Source organism: Grammomys surdaster, unplaced genomic scaffold, assembly GCF_004785775.1.
Source record: "Grammomys surdaster isolate TR1022 unplaced genomic scaffold, NIH_TR_1.0 174, whole genome shotgun sequence".
Classification (NCBI taxonomy): Eukaryota; Metazoa; Chordata; class Mammalia; order Rodentia; family Muridae; genus Grammomys; species Grammomys surdaster.
This window is the reverse complement of record NW_021604622.1, coordinates 15,347,187-15,364,585: the sequence shown is the minus strand read 5'-3', so window position 1 is coordinate 15,364,585 and position 17,399 is coordinate 15,347,187.

Here is a 17,399-nt window from a genome sequence, read left to right as displayed (position 1 = left end):
CACACACTTTGTCCTTCTGTTTGTTTATTTTGTTTTGTCTGAGCATTTAGTTTTTGTTTTATCTAATTATACTGTATTTCATAATAATCCCTTAGAAGCCTGCTTGATTGTTGTCGACAAGAAAAAATGGGGCAGTGAATATAGATGGTAGGGAGGTGGAACAAGGAGGAAGGGGAATCAAAATCCAGATATATTGTATGAGAAAAATGGGTTTCAATAAATAAAATATAAACTCATAAGACTATCAAAATTTATTTTTTCAACCCATTATATTGCTTCCAAATCTCTATGAGCATTAAATGTTTTTTGTGAAATAGTTAATTAGGATAATCCACCTATTTTATTTATAATTACAGTCTTTGGGTTCTTGTTGTTTTCTATTTCCTTATATAGGGAAAAATATAAAATAGAGAAAGGGTCAGAAACTGAACTTCACAAAGTAGTTAAATATGCATTGCTAGAGAAGGGCTGAGTAGACCAATGCCTATTTCTTCTAAATATATATCCAAATATTGTCAAAATAAAAATATCACAAAATTCATTCAGTTCTAACTTTTCTCAGCTTATTAATTTTCAATAATTGGTAATTGAATAGTACAATTGATTTTTTTTTTTACATTCTCCTTACTAGCCTTTTCTTTGTAGATACTGTTTGCCACAGTTATTTACATGTTTAATTGGGAACAAGGGTTGAGAATGTGTTCTTGTTCTGAACATGGTAAAGCACCTCATAATTTTACTTGTATTCCAATTTATCTACTGCCCTTCCATACTTTGCATCTTCTAGAATGAGAACCACAAAGTTTGTGAATCTGAAAATGGACAGTGTTTTCTCTGGTATAACCATGATGTTAATAGTAAAATCATTTTTTTTCATACTTTCCACTGGATTGAAATGTAACGTTCATATTTTCTTGTTTTACTGATTTTGACAGTAGGTCCTATTAACTTAAAAATTAATTAAGCTACACTTGTTAGGAGTTCATTAAGATTTTAGAATTTATAACAATCTAGCTCCAAAATGTTACTGGATATACGCTTGAAAGTAGGTGGTGGTGAATTACATAATCCTTTGACCTTCCCCCATCTTAGTCATTCAAATTACACGTGCTTACATGCTATTTGGAAATAATTTAAATATATTTAGTTCAAGGACGAGCATGGTCCATTTAACGACGTCTTGACAGGTTGTTAGGCCTCGGCTTCTATACTTGGCTTTGTGCTTTAAAACAGCATTGGAAATTAGCAAGCAGCTCACTGGTTTTCTATACTGGCATCATTATCACTTACACTGATATAATAATTCTGACCTATCTCTCAGGGATCTGTAATGATTAATTGAGTAATGTCCATTAAGTGCCTCTAGCTACTTAGAATAAATGTAGTATATGGCTATTAAGGATTGATATAAGATGTTGCTCTGATGTTGTATCTGACCGACTACTCTATAATTATAAGGAAAATTAGTTCCTGTGGTAATATGAGTGAATACATATTGATTTTAAACTATATCCTCTGGAATATGTTTAGGATTGTGAATGAGCTCAGCAAAGGGTAGTACTCAGTGAAGTTCAATTGCACGTTTAATGTGTAAACTTGCTGATGACGCTTTGAGAGCTGTTTCAGTTTCACAAAGATCTTTGAATACCCTTCTTCTATATGGGTTGGAACAAACATTTTGAAACATCCACCTTTCTATTTTATAATTTGTGTTAATGTTTCCCTTCTATTAGGTGGTAAAACGTAATTTGCACTGTTTTTATTGGAGTGTGAAGTCTGTTGTGTGCTTTAGTTATCTGTGTAATTATATTGTTTGTTCTACACTACTAAGATAATAAAGGTACAGCTAACATTTACATAATGTATAATTTTGTGGTATTTTTCATGGTCCAATATTTTTCTGTAGTATAATATATAAAAGAATTTCAGTAGAAAGATTTTGATTACTCTCAACTAAACAAAATTGTTGATCTTATAAAAATTAACATGTAACGTGCCACTCAAAGTGCACTGAATAGTATATGTTAGCTTCCCCATAAACGTTTGACTTATCACTCTGCATTGATTCCTTAGCAGGATGGCATTTGGATGCATACATTAAAATCTAATTGGTATTACAAATTATAACTCACAGAATTCATTCACAATATATTGTTATTTTAACTTCACATAATAAAAAATTGATAATAACCACAATCTTTATATAAGGACAGTGATAGAAAAGTATAAAGTATCACTTTCTCTACAAATTCAAATAAAATGAAACTAAATTATGGGTAAATATTGTGCCGTCCTTATTCCAATATTCTAAAATGTACGTGCTTCTATCTCCATTAGTTATGGCATTTCTCTTAACATTTGGCAAATTTACTGTGCCTTGCAAATACTTTTGAAAGGTTTAGTTCAACTTTCTTATATTTTAATAATAAATACCTATTAAAGCAAGAAAAATTTGAGCAACAGTTATGACAGTGCGGATTGGACATTGGACACATGTAGATCTGGATAATTTATTGTTACTTTATTAGTTGATGATCTTATGGACTATCTGATAACTTGTCCAAAGTGCAGCTAATTACATCTTACTTTTTATCAAAGAACAAATCTCAAGTTTAGTGAGATATCAGGTGTAAATCGTGAATTTGGAAATTGGTTCTGACAGAGCTGTAGGTAAGATTGGGATGAGTAATCCCGACCATAATGAATATAAATGGAGCTTTTCCTGTCCTATTAAATGAGCCACAGGAATTAGTCAATACCATTTGTCCCGAGGACAAGTAGAAATTGAGCCAAGGTAGATGAGAAAAGGCTTTATTAATGGAGATGTTCAATTAGCAAATGACCTGCACAAAGTTTAAAAATTTAAAACTTATTTTATATATACCTATGTAACTACAAGTGTACACTGTAACTGTATACATTTCACTCTCATAATTTATAAATTCTGATTTTTTTTATTTATTCTCTTTAAGAAGTTGAGACACTGAGTATCAAACCAAAGTTCTGAGCAACTTATTGAGGTCCTTTCTTAGCCCCCCCATTACACCATAAGCAGTGTTTCTGAAATGTGATGCATGAATTTTTTCAGTGATACATTGAAAGTTTGTTCTGCATATTGTTTAAAAACTATATGAACTGACCATTCATTTAATTCCTCCAAGGAATGTTTATTTCTCAGTCAATAAGGCATTTAACAAAAAGGGGGAAAGACAGTGTCCTTGTGAAGTTACCATGAAATACATCAACACTTCTTGTTTGTTTAGGCTGAGTTCTCTCTGATCATTCCAGTTTAAAAGGTTTTTGATATGCATTGCCTCCCATGTGACAGCACCAATTTAGTAAATATGACCTCTAGCCAAATGTTTCTAATAGTTAAGTATCAACCAATTTAAAAACTACCAGTTATATAAATATAAAGAAAAGACTTGTTTATAACACAAATAAAACATGGAAACTTGCCACTAGCCAATTTTTTTTTCCTGAAAGCACACACAAATTCATATTAAAATGGAAACAAAATTGATTGTTGATTAAATAAAAAAAAAAATAGTTTCTAATTAACCCTGAAGACCTGGGTCCCAGACACTGAGAGTGCAATCATAGCAAGAGCCTAGTCTGTAACAGTAGCACAAAGGTGAAGAGATGCCCGCTCAGCACACCATCAAATACTCCTAGAAACAACTCTGGCCGGCAGAAGAAGGTAAATTCTTCCTTTCTTCTCTCTAAAATGATCTTTACTTAGTTGCCCTTTTTACCTGTCTCAACATCCAGTGAGTCCTTATGAATGACAAATATATAATTTAGAAAGTTGATGAAACAGCTCTGCATAATCTTGATTGCAATAATGGAAGAAGGCTGAGGATGTAGCTCATTAGTACAGCACTTGATTAGCATAGATCAATCCCTGAATTTAACCTCTAGTACCCAGGAAAGGGAAAATTGGGGAAGGAGCTTAGGTTAAAATAGTTAATGCCTGAGCTCTGCCTAATGTTTGTTTGTGGGTCTCTGCAGAGCACACAGCGTCTTGTTGAAGAATTCGGGAAGGATTGAGGAAGTCGCATGAGTCAAGAACAGGATAAGAAGACCTACAGAGTCAGCTAACTTGGGCCTATGGGGTTCACAGAGACTAAACTAGCAACCAAAGAGCATGCATGTACTGTACCTAGGCCCCCTACACATATAGCAGATGTACAGCTTGATCTCCATGTGGGTCCCCCAACAACTGGAGAAGGGTTATTTCAGATTCAGACTCTGCTGCCTGCCTTTGCATCCCTTTCTCCTAGCTGGGGTGCCTTGTCTGGGTTCAGTGGGAGAGAATATGTTTAGTTTTGGTAAGATTTGATGCGTTCAAATCAGTCTTCCTAGTATTTGTGGAACCTCCATCATCCCAGAAGCTTGGAACTTAGGAATCGTTACTTAAATATTTTTAATTCCTTCTTGGTTACCTTGTACTCAATGAATTTGAGAGTGGCTTGTTTTGTTTTGAATATCAATGGTAACAGGTACAGAGTGTACACAATTTGGCAGAGATGTCTACCACTAATGGATGGATTTATTCTTGGGAAGGGTAATAAGAAGCTGACTGGTCTTTAGCCTATGTTTGGTTGGTCCATTTGAACAGCATATGAAGAAGATGTGTTAGAACCTTTAACGTGTTACTCTGGTGCTATTAGTACATCAAGTTCTAGAACTTCATACAGCCTTCTACAGCTTGTCCTTGAAACTACTTGACTCAAAAATGGGATACATGATCAGCAACAGGTTCTCAGTGGTGGTCAATGAATCTATGTGTTGTTTAAGACTTTCATAGACTGTTTAGTGTTTACTGAGTGATTGGATAATAAAGCTGAATGCTTGCATAAAAAAGATAAAAGTTTGATGTGCCAGGGTTGGTTGTTACACTGGGAAGGGGAATGGGGGAAGGATGATGGAAGAACAGGACAGAGAGCAGAAGAGGGTGTGGGCTACTATTGGGATATAGATACAATCAATAAATTAATGAAAAATTTCAATGCCACCACTGCATTTGAAAATATGGGTATTGGCTATTTTTATCATGGCTGTGAATAATAAGTGGCTGACTTAAAGGAGGATGGATTTACCTTGGCTTGTAGTTTTCACCAAATAGGATGGAAATGTCATCGTGGCTATCATAGTTTGTTCTATGAGAGCTGAAAGTTGTGGTCTAGCTTCCCCCCATCTTGGTACATCAGGAAGAATACACCTTAGATCGTAGGACAAGCAAACCTATTACCTTTAGATGCCTATTCCCAATGGCATATTTCTGAAAGCCCTCTATATTATTTCAATGGCTTCATAAATTATAGAAATAGTGCCACCAACTGGGACCATGTGTCAAAATACGGAAGTATTTAGTGGACACTCACATTCAGACCAAATGAAGTGACCTAAGTTAAGCATACTCTCTCACACAACATTCTGCAATCCCATGTTTCCACAGGGCTTTTCCTACACTGAACAGCAAGGGTTTCTTTCTTTGATGTTTGTAATATGAATTGATTCAACCTTTATGTATGCAGAATGATAATATCTTCAGTCTTTCTAGTTTTTTATTTCTATTTCAGCATAGAGCCTAAGCATAAGTGAGGACAAATTTATACAGATGGCACTATCCAGTGTGGCCTTAGCTGACAATTCTGAGGGTTTCACGGGACATCACCAATTTAATTACTGCCATGTTCTCAAAAGCCTTTCCTTGGTTACTATGAATAATGTATTATGAGCAATGTGGGTACATTCTTATTACAAAGGATAATAATTATCCCCAAGTCATAAATACTTGTGGGAAGGATGTTAATACTTTTCAGGAAATTATGGGTCGTTATCTACATATTTATAAACTTAAAGATATTTATCTGTTATAAAATGAACATATCTTTGTATATTAGACATATTATTCATTTATCATCATATGCATTTGCAGTTATTAGATGCTGAAATGACTGCATAAACAATACAATTTTTAATAAATATTGCCCAGTTGTCATCATTAAAGGTTGAATCAATTTCAATTAATAATCCAGGGTAGTAACACACACACACACATACAGAAACACACACACACACATACAAACACACACACACACACACACACACACACACACACACACAGGCTTACTGAACCATCCAGGTATGATTAATCATTGTAACTTGAAAACTTGAATGAATGACACATCATCAACATTGCACTTGGGTTCTAGTATACTCAATATAGTATTATGACAAATTTGAGAATAATGAGTCCTTTCTAATTTAATGCATAAATGCTTGTCTTCAAATTTCACACAAACACACCATATATACATACATATACATATACATATACATATATATGTTAGATTTTAATAATAACAGTTATATTAAAATGGTTGACATTCTCTTATAACATTTGTAGTCTATTAAAAATTAGTCTTTGGCAGGAATTAAGCAACAAACAATTCAATTGAAGCAAAGTTCAAATTCAAAGAAGGAAACTTGAAAGTCAAGTTTTGAGAAAACTCATTTTTAGAGGAATAAAATAGTGTTATAACTCTTTAGAACTTATATTTGCACACCATAGACAGTGCATAAATGAAAGTAATGGGCACTCCTATTAGGAAATAGCATCTCACATTCACACATTCTTTATATACATTTATATATACATATATATGAATATATATAAATATATATAAATTCTTATTTTTTCTCTAAAGAAAATTAATATAGAAAAAGAGGTTTAATGGGATTTTTTGTAATTTCATAATTATTTGCTTTGTTCTCAAATGGTGGTTGATGACCTTAGAAACTTTTGAGACAAATTAATTGCCTTTATACAGTTGTACTTTTAAAAAAAAAAGTTTTTATGCTATGAATAGGACACAACAGAAACTTTGCTTTACATTTTTGTCTTAAACATAATGAAAAATAAATATAAACTATGATACATTTCTCACTATTTTAAAGCTATAACATTAATTAAGGTTTTAGAAGTTAATCTTTACAGTGCCAACCCTAATGAAAGTTCCTATTTTCTAAAACATCATGTATTAACTCGTAAAGATTGTTACTTATTTATAAGTTTAATTAACACCAAAAATAGTTTTTTTAAGTAAGTTGAATGTTTTCTTTTCTTTTTAAGGATTATTTATTTATTTTATGTATATGAGTACACGGTAGCTGTCTGCAGACACACCAGAAGAGGGCATTGGATCCCATTACAGATGGTTGTGAGCCACCATGTGGTTGCTGGGTATTGAACTCAAGACCTCTGGAGTCACAGTCAGTGCTCTTAACCACTAAGCCATTTCACCAGTCCCCCAATATAGGTTTTAAGTACTTAGCTTCTGTTTTCTAGATATTTTTTTAAATGTTTAATTTAAATATTTTAATATTCCCACTAGATAAAATAAAAAATATATTTTATATAATTAAAACATCAAAACAAAAAATTCAACTTTATCTGATGATATAACTAATTCTTTATTAACATAGTGTATGAATTCCTATCTCTAACAGCCTCAGAAATATATAGTGGAAATTTTTATGTCCCTACCTTATAAATTTAGAAGCATTAATTTACCGAGTAAATACAGTGTGCAGGTATAACCAAACAGAAGGAAATATCATAAGAAAACAGAAGTGGTATGGTCAACCTGCACAGATGATCTCAGACTCCTCTGTGGGAAGTATGCTCTAAAGAAGAATTCAATTCAGAGATAGCAAGTCATTGAAAATAAAGTTACTTCATTTACTAGACAGCTCAGAAATTCTCTTTAATTTGTCTTCTGCATACTTCCTGTTACACACATGTATGACATCATAGGTGACATGAGTAATAGCCCTGATATTTAATTCCCTAACCTGCAACCTTTGTCTGCCTAAGTTACAAATAGCATGCTTTATTGTTCTTGGTACTTCTAACATTGGCTTCAAACTTCATGACATTTTCTACTTACAAAACTTAATTGATGGAGAAGGGGATGGAGGTATGTGATGAGGAACAGTCAGAGGGTAGACCTGGAGGGGGATAAAGAGTGGAATATAAAACAAAAACAATAAAGAATAAACAACAACAACAAAAGCCCTTACCAAACATTAAAACAACAACCACAACAAAATCTGAATTGATACCTCAGGAATCATTCCAAATCACATAAATTAACCTAATTTTTAAGTAGGAAGATTTTTATGTGGGTGAAGTGGGTGGCATGCTTTTGTAGCTGATAACTTTATTTTCTTAAGATAATCTCCTTACGAAATTATCACTGAAATTATTACAATTTTTGAATTGGAGTCTCTTTAAGATATAGACTAATGTCACAAAATATGAAACCATTCTCTGCTTAGTAGTTGTTTTTTTTTCCTATAGAAAGCCATATTTGCAACATATAAAAATAAGATAAAATGGTTATGTAATCAGATCTAACTCCCATACTTCCATAAAAAGGACCTGAGAGACTGAGAGATAGGAAGAATATAATCTTTGTGATAGAGTCTTGGGGAGTATGGGAAATTATTCACTTATTTTGGTGTTTTTACCTTATGTCTGAAGCTTGCCTAGTGTGCAAAACAAAGAGTCTATTGGTAGGAAAAGAGAATAATAATAATAATAATACCTAAAAGATACACCCATTACCTGGCCTTCGAGGGGCATAGTATACTAAGATAGTGATGTGTCCAAAGGCAATTAATGTCTGAATTCACTTTTCTTTATTAATTAGTCAAGGATGACACATTTTAACATTGCATGGAAAGAAAAGCCACATATTTATATAATTTGTGCATCATACTTGAGTAGGTTCTAATAAAAATCTCTTTTGTTCTTGAAATAGTCCCGAATAAGAAAATAGTTAAATGGATTCACAAAGTTGTCCCGGTTTTTACAAAATTAAAACCAAAATTTCCCTGCAAACTACATGTTATCTGGCTGTCACTTGTAACATTTACAATAACAGATTTCACCTGAGCTGGGTACCAAGACTGTGTGTGACTGCAGTATAGTATATATGGCTTGCCTAGGGCTCCTTCTCCATCTCCTCCTCAATAACGTCAGCCAGACCTTTTCCTTGGGCATCAAAATTCCAATCTTAGGAGTTGTTCCACTAGTTGCCTAAAGCAAATAGAGAGTGAGTGCTTTTGTTCTATGATTTTGCACCATAATGAACAGAGGTCTGAACCTAAGAAAGAAAGCATGGACTCCTATAAATAAACAGAAAATGTACTCTCTGAACATGAATTTTCTACTCACTGGGGCCTCTAGTACTACTCTCTTTATTTAAGAAGAGTAAGAATGAAGTCAAGGGAGAAGGTGTTGGGTGACTATCAAGCTCTGAGAGGTATCATGTAATAAGAGATGGTCAAATCATCACACATACTCTGTATTTCTTATTTGTCATGTCTCTATATTGAAAGCATGGCCAACTTGAGGTGGTTTTTTTTTCTTTAAATCTAATCTAATTAGCAAAATGAATGCCTACTACATAGTTGATATTTGAATTTGTTGCTCTTCTGTTACAAATTCTCCATTTATCCTGTGACATATACATGGATACTCTCTCCTACTTCATAGTCTTCACACACATGATAATACGCTTTTTTATCTTCAAAAATGAACATCCCTGTGTTTTTAAATTTTGTGTTTACTATGTTTACATCACAGCCCCTCTTCCTCTAACTGCCCCTTTATCCTTTCTTACTACATATCAAATTCATGGCCTCTTCCCCATTATTTTCATCATCATTATCATTGTTACTAGAGAGGTTACAGCTAATTGGCATTTTCTCCCCATATACATCTGTGTGTACATTTTATTACTTTGTTCTATTTTATTATGTTTTACATATAACATATATTATTATATTTGTTTCATTTTATTATATTTATTAAATATAATTATTTAGTAAACTCTGCAAATGAAATTTAATAACGGTGTCTTTTGACTTCATGGAAACCTAATATTATAGAGGAGCTATAAAGATTATATCCAAGAGTACCGTTAACTCTTGTTCTGCGTTTATAGATAAACTACTGAAAATCTTTTCAAATAGATATTTTGTGAAACAATAAAACAGTATTTCCACAGATGTGATTTATAGCGTGTCCTATATCTTATCAATATAAGAAACTCTGATATGCCAAATAAATTTTTAATCATGGAATTGTTAAAAATTTGAATATTTATCATTGCCACCTGGTAAAAAATAGAAATGAAAGTGTGATTGGGAAAGTATTTAATAATGCAAGAACTGTTAATCAAAATTATCTGAGTAAATTTGTTGAAAAAAACACTGTTAATTCTAATTTAGAGAGAAAAACTTACTGTTCCAGAATATTTCAACGTATTTCAAGTATAAACCCATTAAACAACATAGAGTTAACCATGTTATAATAAAAGAGGGCATCCATAAACCATAAACATCCTAATCCTTAGTATATACTGTAAGTCTCAATAACTTGACCAAATTAGGTCTGCTGATTGCTTAACTAGTTTTATTTTGCACTGCTGTTTGCATAATCACGTGTTACTAATTAGGGTTTCTTATTTACTACTATTTATCTTAAACAAACATTCCCACAGACACATGTAGCATCCTCTAGTAGTAGTAGACCAGTGCCTGGGGCTTTGGCAGATGGTTCTCATGCTGTTGACAAGTGAGGATGCTAAAGAATGACACTTGTCATCTCAAATCCCGGAGATCAACACTTTCATCTGAGACATGGAAATGTCTGATTATACATCCCTGATGTGGAATAAACTGTAATAATAAATCACAACAGAGGGCTGGGGAAATATGGGGAAATATGGACCAATGGAACGTAAAGATCTGAATTCAGATTCACAGAACCCATGGAAAGCATGACATAGTGGATGGTAGCACCTATCTGTAATGGCAGCACGTTTTTTTTTTTCTTTTTAACTCAGATCTTCTATTCATTTGATATCTCCATCATGTCCATCCCATCCCTTCTCTCCTCCCAGTCACACCCATATAATCCTTCTGTCATTTGCTGTCTCCTTCTCCTTGGATACCCCATGTAGGCATCCACCACACCCTGGAACCTCTAGTTGCATTAGGCCTAAGCCCATTCTCTACCACTGAGGCTCAAGTAGGTAATCCTGTTAGGGTAATGGGATCCACAAGCAGCCAACTGAATCAGACACATCCTCTGCTTTAATCGCTAGGGGACCAACATAAAGACTAAGGTGCACATCTGCTACAAATACGTAGGGGGGCTACGTCCAGTCCTTGCATGCTCCCTTAAATCAAGATGGGAAGGTAGACACATGAGAATCCCTAATGGTCTCAGGTCATTTAGTTTTGTGTATGCAACAATGAAAATATAGAATTTCTATCTCAAGCCAAAAAACAAGAACAAATGCAGACTATGGCATATGTGGCCCTGCACACACACACACACACACACACACACAAACACACACATACAGATACACACAAAAGCACACAGACACATACACATTTTAAGAAAAACATTCTAAGCCATTTTATTTTTGTGCCATAAAGTTTTCAAAAGTAACTAGCGAAGTTCTATTTGTTTAACAGGAAACTGAAAGTTGTCCTTTCTTGGCTCTCATAGCACTTGGCTTTCACCATAACTTTGGCCATTAAATCAACATTCCTTTTAAACTTGGGTACGTTCACTGAATATCTCAAGAGGGATGATTCTCTTCAGTTCCAAGTCCATTATGACCCCAAATGCATTAACCTGCACTGTCCACATTTCTTCCTCTGCTGTCACATAAGATATACTCCACATAAAATAAAGGTCGTTGACCTTGAAGTCGGTGGATGAGAAAAAATACATTTAGTAACCCAGACTTGATCTAAGTCCTGTCAATGTGATTTCTTACTCCACTTTGCTAAAGTAGTGCCATGCGTTATCACATCTGGGTTCGTGTCTTACAGCTAAGGCGGCACTTTAGAACGGGTAGGATACTTAGTCACACTGTAAATGTGTGATTAAAAGTAAGAGAGTAGTGTGAAGGAAAACTACAAAAAATGAAAATGAAGAGCAGAGGCAAGACAAGAAATGTGTAATTAACAATTCTAACTCTTATTGGCAGTCTCTGACAACTCTTCGGGGTGGCGTGTAGATACTTCATTCTGTACTTCATTCAAGACAGTGTTAGAAATGAAAATTGGGAAACAGATATGATCACAGCAGCTATATCTGATAAATTGTCATCTACCTACACCATTACTATGATGTATAATCTCACAAAACTTCCATAAATGCCTCCTGCCTATTAGCATTTTAAATAGCTTTGTGGCTATCGTATTCTCATTTTGGAACTAGGGATGTTTCATTATCCTCAATTAAAACTCCCTCAGAAGGAAGACTGGCAAGCACTTATTTATATATTTTCCTTACAGGCAACAAGGGAGGCATGGATTTTGTAAAGTAGGCATGGTGCTCTTCTGTGCTACATTAGAAAGCAATGCTGACTTGGAATAAGTCTCCGTGTGTGCAACTATCTCTATTATATGTAAACCAGAATTGGGATATGCAATTTGCTCAGGAGAAGAGCACTAACATGGTTTCTCATAGTGCTTCAGCTATGAGGAAAAACCATGATGGGAGGTTGTAAAAAACTCTTGAAATTCTTTTAATTTTGTTAAAATATTACCTCCTACACACACCAAAAAGCAACATAAAAAGTTTAAATCATCACTACTACACTCAGGGGCAAGATATACACACATTTTCTGTAAATTAACAAGCTTCACCTTCAATAACTGTGAGTGTTTTCATAAGTATATTTAATTTGTGAATTAATTTAAAAAACTTTAGTAAATGACACTGCTAAACCTAACAGGAAAATTTAGTTCATATCTAGGACAAAAGTTGATATATTTAGAGAGCTACTAAGACTGGTTAGTTCATACCATTTTATGCCTTCACTAATAATTGATTTCTTTCAGCAAAGAACATGAACATGTATTATCAATAAATATTAATAATAAATACTTTAAAAGAAATCGCATTATTAATATAATCCATCTTACTTGATAAAGATAAAATCGATAATGAAATGTAAACAAATCAAATGCCGAGATAATGTATTTTTATATACAACAAAGGTCAAAACAAACAGATCTATAATTTTATTACTCATAAAAGGTAGATGATTTACCTCTTCACTTACATTTATTTTGTGAGACTCCATATTGTTCAAGTAAATATTAGTAGTCTAAAATGATCTGAAGCAGTTGATATAAACCCATTGATTTTTGATGAATTTGTTGCTAGCTTAATTCTTTTTACAGAATTATGCACTTAAAAAGGATAAGAAACTGCAGACTATTGTTTTCCTGTTTTAGTTTTAGCAGAACTAAATGCAGGGGCTTTTGTTCTTTACTGTTTCCAAGGGACACATGTCTTTACTGCAAGCCCGCATCCTCCTCTGACCCCTCAGCCTGGCCCTGTGTGCCCTTCTAGGGCTGATTGCTCACAGCTGGTGAGCAGACACTATCATCCCTGCACTTCTTGGCAGCAGATGCCTCTCACTTAGGCACAGATGCTGACTATCTACCCATCCCTAACATTAGCCTTGTGTTCTGGGCTAATTGGGCCAGCAGAGTCACAATTAAGATTTGAATAATTAGCTAGCAGACATGATTACTTTTGTAATTAATTCTCATATTGAGTCATCATGGTGTAGCCTGGGTGAAGACCATTGGTCCAAACTTAGTTCAAATGGAGGTCATGAGGATTAAATAAAGGTAAAATCATAAGTACCCTCATGGTTCATTGGGACAAAACTAGTTTTCATTGTGATATTCCTGCAGACATGTAAGATTGTCCTGCAAGCAGATCTGTTACAACTTAGATGATGCACAGTCATTTCAAGTCCGTTACTGTCACTGCACTTGAATGCTGCAATGTTGAGTCATACTTCCTACATCTCCAAAGAATGTAGATTTGCTTTTGACAAAGCTTATATTGTATTAAACATACACAGAAAATCAGCTTCAAAATGAGCACCTAGCTTTCACTTGTCCTCAAAGAGCCATAATGTTAGAATTTCTTATAGTCTGCTTCCAAGTTTCACCTCTTTTTTCTCTTCTTCACATCTTCTCCATACTTAGCTAGAACAACGTCCCTTGGAGAAATTCTGATACTAACGGACACTGATAGAACAGACTCCAAAGCAGAACTATTAGAGGAGAGTTCTCTGCCCTTTTCTCATAAGTACTGGGTTGAAACCATTTTTTATTCAACACCTTTTCCATGAAAAGACTCAGTATTTCCATGAACCGATAGAGGAATAAAACCATGGATGGAATAAAAAGTATCAGGGTGAAAACAGAACTGAAGCATTGGTAGAGATACTGATGGTTTAAGAAGAAAGTTAAGATTTATTCATAAATACTGGGGTGGGGGGAGATCTAACAAATATACAGTCATTCTCCCAATAACCTTATATTCTATAAATGTCATATTTTGTCTAGTTTTGAAAAATACATGTTTTTGGCAGTTTATGTAAATACCAATGTCTACAAATTTACAATAATTTTGTTTTATTCTGGCCTAAGTTTCTAGGAAGAAATGCATTCATAATTTAACATTAATACTAAATATGAAGTAAGTATTGTAGTTAGACAGCAAAGGTTCTACTTAACCTGTAAATCTGAGTTTGATTTCTGAGAGGCACATGGGTACAAAGAGAGAATCAGTTCCTCTAAGTTTTCCACTGATTTCCACATACACACTGTTAAACATTTGTAAATATTCGTAAGTATGCATGTATATAAACACACACAGACACGTGCATACAAAAATAAATTAAAAGGTGACAAAAAGAAAGACATGTTAGGCTGTAACTTGCTGAAAGTAGATTTCAAGAACACGAGGTCACTGAGATAGTAAATGTTCTAAGTGTTAGACAATAGAGAGACTATTTGTTTTCTTTTCTAGTCTACAACCCAGACTTGATCTAAGCCCTGTCAATGTGATTTCTTACTCCACTTTGCTAAAGTAGTGCCATGCGTTATCACATCTGGGTTCATGTCCTACAGCTGAGGCAGTACTCTAGAATGGGTAGGATACTTAGTCACACTGTAAATGTGTGATTAAAAGTAAGATAGTAGTGTGAAGGAAAACTACAAATGAAAATGAAGAGCAGAGGCATAACAAGAAATGTGTAATTAACAATTCTAACTCTTATTGGCAGTCTCTGACAACTCTTCGGGGTGGAGTGTAGATACTTCATTCTATACTTTATTCAAGACAGCGATAAAAATGAAAATTGGGAAACAGATATGATCATAGCAGCTATATCTGATAAGTTGTCATCTACCTATACCATTACTATGACAATAGAGAGACTATATGTTTTCTTTTCTTCTCTACAACCCCAGGGAACTTTAATAGTCTTTGAGGATTGCAAGTATATTGAGGTATAATTTTGAAAGATCTTAATTTGTGCTGAATGCCAGTATGTTTCTTGAATGTGCACAATGTGAAAATATTCCTATAAGAGTGTTACTGTTTTGTTTTTTTCAAGGCGTTTAAAATCATTTCTGAGGGGATTTCTCAAAGCAGCCACATTTGGCTGGCACACATTCTCACAATCAAAAGTTATTGGGCTGCCTCAGTGTTTAAGAGCACTTGCTTCTGTTGTAAAGAACCTAGAGTTTTGTTCCTGGTATCAATTTGGCACACACTCACTTATAATTTCATTTCCATAGGGTTTTATACCTTACTAGCCTCAACATCTATCTGGTATATATGTGGTGCATATGAATATATCAAGCCCAAACAGTCATACTAAAATAATATAAATATTTTAAAAAATCTATGTCAGTACAATTGATACTATAGGTACATTATATTAGCAAATTAGCTGGAATTTTCTGAATGGATCAGAGAATTTCATTGAAGACAAGACAGTGAATGTTTGGGCTTAATAAGAACAGCTTACTGAACTATAACATTATCATGTGTGTGTAACTATCATTAAGAGAAACTAATAACTGAATTTATGTAGAATTTTAGTGTCTATCAGTATGTGTTTAGTGAATGGTACTGATGAATGAATCTTTAATGGATGGGTAGATATTTCAGTAGCCAATGCTTAGATGAGTTAGAGTCTGGAAATAGAAGTAAAGGTTCTATGGTGAACGCATAAGACAGACTCTGAAGCTTAACTCGACACCTTGATTGACATGAATCCTGTTATATAGTATGTAAGGCAACATTTAATGAAGTTTTTAAGTAAAGATACATTGAATCCATGCTAGATATTTACAGAAATTTCATAAATGTTTGAGTACTGAACAGATTATCTTAGAAGGTAATTTGTTACCAGCTCTTTATTTTATTTTCTATACCACTTTCTTATCATTCTTAACTGATTTTACAGAAAGAAAAAAAAACCTTCCATGTGTTCTTTATGTTCTGGGTATCCTTAGTTGGAAGGCTGGGTTCTAATTCTATGTCCTAACAAATGAGAATTGGATGGGCAGCAAAAAGTTTGCACAAAAGACTTGTGGTTTCTCAAGAGCATCCTCAACAGAAGTCTCACCTTGCAGATGGTATGAGTTCAGAGAGGGAAACACACGAATATTCTTTCCAAAATAAACAGTGGGCATCTGGGGAGTCTTCACCTACAGCCAGGGGAGACATTGAGTGCTTGAGGTATCATAATCTAGCCAGAGGTCCTCAGCCATCATAAAAGTATCATTTGATGGAGATACAGTACAACTTTATTATCCTAGCACTAGGCATTTGAGGTGCCAGAGGTCTCTAATAAAAGTTGCTTCGATTCTTCTGGTAAACAGAGGCTTTCCTTTGCTTGAAATTATTAGAGAACCCTTGTGGGCAAGGTAGTGACTAGGGTCAGGGACAAGGACTAAGACAACTGGAAATGAGAGATGTTAAAGGATTACAAAAAATAAAACAATAAAAAGCCAGCAAAATATGAGGACTTGTGTCATGCAGGACATGGATTAAACAAAAAAAACTACAGCCATTGTATGACTTCTACATCACTGGCATTGTGCTAACGATACACATTGTGGATTGTCATTACACAACACCCAATAAGGGATTATCTGTTGGATACAAAAACAAAAACAAACTAACAAAAAACCCCAGAAAATAAGGTTTTAAAAATGTAAAGAAAACTGTATAAATAGTGGTGAAGTATATATGGAGAGTCAGATTGAAATTTTAGTTTGTTAAAATTAAAGAAAAATGTGCTCTTGTCCTTTGATCAAAAGTCCTTGAATATTTTGTTCATAGTTCTGGATATTCAACCAAACGAAACAGAGTTATTGTTTTTCTTAGAGAAACTGTTTTTCAGTAGACAATGCACTTGATACCACTCATAGTTTCTTTCTTTTAATAAATAATTTAAATACACAAGAACATA